At 46.7% G+C, this 4811-nt stretch overlaps 1 long non-coding RNA gene across 1 annotated transcript; it reads right to left on the bottom strand.

The window, feature by feature from the left end:
* Nucleotides 1–915: 915 nt before the first annotated feature.
* On the bottom strand, nucleotides 916–4526 carry LOC140849895 (uncharacterized). The gene is made up of 3 exons (XR_012132254.1): nucleotides 3669–4526; nucleotides 2666–2801; nucleotides 916–1403 (listed from the first exon to the last, which is right to left on the bottom strand). It is a non-coding gene; the product is annotated as an uncharacterized lncRNA (long non-coding RNA).
* Between the last annotated feature and the right edge of the window lie 285 nt (nucleotides 4527–4811).

Genomic DNA, 4811 nt, shown 5'->3' with positions numbered 1-4811 from the left:
TGTTATCTGGAACTTATTAAGTTCCGGAGGTCAGAAGGTCAAAATGGGTCTTACTGGGCTAACGTCAAGGTGCTGACAGACATGCATTCTTTTCTGGAGGCTCTTGGGGAGAATCTGTTTTCTTACCACTTCCAGACACCCCACATTTCTGGGCCTGAGCCCCTTTCTTCCATCTTCAAAGCCACCAACGACCAGTCGAATGCTCACACCGCCATCTTTCTCACACTGAGCTTTCTGCTTCCCTCTTCCCCATTTAAGGACCCTTGTGATTATACTGAGATCACCTGGATGACCAGGAGCTTCTCCTTTTAAGGTCAGCTGATCAGCACCTTAATTTCAGCTGCAGCTGTTCTGCCTTGAGCAGTAGCCTACAGTCCAAGTGACTCACCCGAGCTTCCCTGCAGAGGGGCAGAGAGATAGGGAGGTCAGAATGAACCTACTCCGTGCGACCTGCTCAGCTCCCCTATCCCCAGTCCCACCCCACACACACAGCCACTTGCACCACAATGGGTAGATCCTGGATCCCAGACAAAAGCAAGTGTACTGGTCATGGGACAACAGCACAGAGCTCCTGGAGAAGTTGTGTGGAGGCCATCCTCTGCCAGCAGGAGATGACCTGGGGAGCACTGCATGGAACAGGTTCCCTGATCTGAAGTAGAATAACACAATCCTGGTGTGGCAGAGCCCAGATGGCATGACTTAAGCAATGGACAAGGTGGGCATAATTACCACAGCAAGCCAGGCATGACACAGACTGGTATGCAGTGATCTGTGCCGGTGACTACAAGATCATGGTGTCCTTAGAAATGAAATCAATTGGTAGCCTGTTCAGATGCTGCATGGATTGGTGAATGAAAGAAAATGTGGACTGGTGGGCAGAAACTTACTTCAAATGGGATGGGTGACCTCTTTCCCGGTTCACAGACCCGGAGCTTGTCTTGCCAATGGGTTTCAGCCCTGGGCAAGGTCCCTATGGATTCAGTGTGACCAAAGAAAATGACAGCAAAACATTCTTGGGGCAAAAGTGTTATATCCAACTTTATTTCCAGGTGGCAGGTCTGTCACTAAAATCCCGTTCACTCAGAGTGAGTCTGCATGCAGCAAGCCGGTCTCTGCCTCTGGGCCCCTCTGTTTGCACAGCCATCCTCTGGGCCTCTCTGCCTGCACAGTCGTCCTGGACAGCTGTCCTCTGAGCCTCTGTCCTCGGCGCTGCCACCACTCCAGCCTCTGCTCTGCTTTCCTGCAGCCTTGCAGCTGTGCCACCGTGTAGCGCCCAGAGTACTGGACAGAGCTCTTTACGTAGAGTCAACAGCCATGTATTGCCCACAGGTGTGCAGTGAGCTAACCCACCAGGACCAGGTGAGAATCCTAGCAACAAGAACTTTCATTTTATCCACAGAGCCCTAGAATGAATGTCCAAACAGAGTATCATGCAGCTATAAGTATAGTAAGAACTTGCTTCCAAAGCCTTCCTGGAGCAAACTGTGGCCATTTACCCTCGTAACTGGGACTGGAGAAAGAGAAATGCACAAACTTCCCAAGAGTCATTAGAAATTGGCTGTGAACTAACAGGAATCACCAGAAACCTGCAATGTCACCCTGGAGCACCATGCAGAATGGGGGGTCCTGGAGGTCAGGTGGTGGGTTGTGTCACACATGGCCCAAGTCCCCCTCACAGTAGGTCCACTCACTGCATGGACACTCACTGCAGCTATTTCCTTGGTCTCAGGATGCAGAGAGGGAATAGCTAAAGATGGCAACTGGCAGAGTGATCACTTCAGCTCCCTGACCTAAGGAGTGAAGGTCATTATGGCTGGAAGGGCAAGGGAGTCCCGTGGAACCGACCCCTCTGCATCCCTGAGAACTGCCCAGGTTAGCACTGAGATCAATGACTTGGGAAATGGAGGGCTGGTGTTTTCTACTGCATCTTCGTCCAGCTTGGCTGGTGCAAATTCTTGATGGAGAATGACTATATTCTCACTAATTAGGTGCTTTTGGATTTTTAATATGCATTTTTTTATTCTGTTCATTGGGGAAAGGAAAGTTTTTCAAAGGAGGACCTAAAAACCCAGAATCCATGAAGACAAATATCAATAGAGTTGACTATAAGAAGTTTAAAAATTTCCTTGTGAAAGCATTAAGTGTAAAGCTAGACAACTAAGAAAAAAAGATATTTGCAACACAGATAACACAAGACTCATTTACTTAACACATAAAGAACACTTGCAAACTGGTAAGGAAAGTTTACAACCCAAAAGAAAACTGGGAAAGAAACATACATAAAGAATCCAGGGGCTCATAATTAAACGGAATAACGATAATAAGAAACCATTCTTCTTTGCCTTGCACACTGAAAAAATATTTTAAAGTTTAGAAAAATGTTTTTAAATACAAAATATTAACAAGGATGTAGAAAATGGATGCTTTAATATATAGTGTAAACTGTAATGACTTCTTTAAATTATAATTCGGCAGTACTCTATCAACTGTAAAATGCATTCTTTGACATAATAGTTCTACTTTGAAAAATCTATTGTCCACAATAATTGCACTTATGCAGGATAATGCCCCTGAAACAAAGACTGGTTAGGCCAAAATCCGGAAGCAGTCTAAGTGCCCTTTATTTAGAGAACTGAGTGAAGTAGACAATTGAAAACACAAATACCTTGATTCAGTCTTGGTTAAAATTATGGTTTGAAACTATGAACCACAAGCTTCAATGGCATCAGGAAAACTTTGAACAAAGACGTTGGTTTAACTGTTCTGGACGAGTGAGGCACTTGGTTAGCTGTGATCTGTTGCTTAAAGAGATAAGAAGGAGAAGTTAGAGAATATTTACCGACTAATAACTGTAACACTAAAATAAGTCTATACTTATTTGTATCTTGTTCAAATGAAGCTGAATTTCTGTCAGAGTCAGCTCACTAAAAAGAGCAAAATGCTTTCCTGATTTCCAGAGGTTTGTTTTCATAGTTATCAGTGAAGACTATTGACCTGTAACTTTTAACATAAATGATTATTTTGGGGGATTGTATTTATTCTCTTGCAAACTGTGTTTGCATAACACATGTAACTGCTTATCAACCTGAGACATTTGACCACTATAACCTCATGGGTCTTGCAATAATAAACAAACCCGTATGAAAACCAAGAAGTTTCTCTTGGAGTTAAGAATGTATCTTTATTTTGGCTTTTTTCCTTTCATCAGTTTATGTAAAAATAATCTTTAAATGGTGTTAAAATTAGATCCATTATTTAAAACACAATTCAAAATATTTATCTTTTTTAATTAGCTAAATAAATTATGGCACACCAAAACAATGGAATAAGGAACAGAGCAAATTCTCCATGCTACCCCTCACCCGGGGCCCCAAGCAGTTCTCAAACCTGAGTATAGGAGTTTTGTTAAAACACCAGCAAACCTCAGCCAGGCAGTTCCGATTCCACTGGTCTGGAACAGGGCCTGAGAATGTGTATTTCTAACCAGTTCCGTGATGATGCTGGTGTAGCTGGCCTGCGGATCACACTTAGAGAACCACTGCTTTAAGGCATCAAGTGGCTCTCTAGACACTGGTAGAAGAGTCCTTCCCCAGGGCACAATAAATCAAAGGAACAAACAAAAGATTTACAGGTATGCCTAATTTGCTTATGCAGGCCAAGACACTTACCCATGTTTGGAAAAAGGCTGGAGGGAATTACGGGTTGGGTCGTTTCTTCCGGATAGTGGGTAAGAACGGAACAGACTCACATGTATTGTATATCCTTCTACTATTCAGTTTTCCAAGAGCACTCATTAGATTTTTAAAAATGAAATAATTTTTAAAACCAAAGTTAACAGTTGCGTCTGGCACAGACCCGATGTCTCTACCCACGGCGCCCCCTTGTGGCCAGTGAAGCCACGCAGGGCATCCCAGACTCAATTTTCATTTCAAGTTCTTTTCGCAGACGGTGTCCTGGCGGGAGTCGGGGGTGAACCTACAGGGAAACGTGCGGATATGCAGCCGGGCCACTTCCCATCCCGCACAGCTGTGGGCAGCGCGCAGCCCCAGCCAAGGAAGGGGCGGGCAGCGACGGAGCGGACTCGGCCGCCTCCGTGGGGCGGGCACGGGCCAGCCTGCGTAAGAAAGGGGACAGAGTAGTGGCCATCCTTTCCCCAGCAAGGGCAGGACAAGCAAACGTTGCTGGCCTCGGCGACGGGGAAAGAAAGCCGGGGCGTGGGGCTGGGGCTGCGGAGCGGGGCGCTAGCGCGGGAATGAGGTGGGAGCATATCTGCGCAGCGGACACTTAACGTCGGTGCCGCACCGAGCAAGGCACCTGATCTGAGGGTGAGGAGAGAGGAGGGAGGTTATCCACTCCCACAACACTAAGGCCGCAGTGCAAATCCGCCAGTAGCGGGCCCAAACCCGTGTCCTAGCAGGTGAGGCCCGGAGCTGCGGCTCCGGAAAAACGCAGCGAGCCGGCGGCAGCTGCCTTCAGAGAGGCAGGCCGGCAGAGACGCGCTTTGCCTCAAATACAGGCACTGGCTTTGGCCGGAGGAGGGCGCAGTTGCAAGCCGGATTTGCAAAAGTTGGTGAACGCGCCACCCTCGGCAGGTGGGGAACCGGAGGAGGCTTGGAGTCCAGCCACGTGGCTGGTAGGCATTCAAGCCCGGGGCTGTGGCAGAGTTGGTTTGTTAGTTTGATCTTGGTCAGTATTTTTGACGGCCGTCACCTTATCCTCCATGCCTCTTTTTTTGTCTGGTGTTACTTACATAGATAAAAATTCATCAGTTTTAAGTGTACAGTTTGACACATTTTGCTGGTTGTATACAG

The sequence above is a fragment of the Manis javanica genome, chromosome 6 (assembly GCF_040802235.1).
Source record: "Manis javanica isolate MJ-LG chromosome 6, MJ_LKY, whole genome shotgun sequence".
In the NCBI taxonomy this organism is placed as follows: Eukaryota; Metazoa; Chordata; class Mammalia; order Pholidota; family Manidae; genus Manis; species Manis javanica.
The sequence above is the reverse complement of the archived record's forward strand: the minus strand, read 5'-3'. Positions and strand labels throughout refer to the sequence as shown.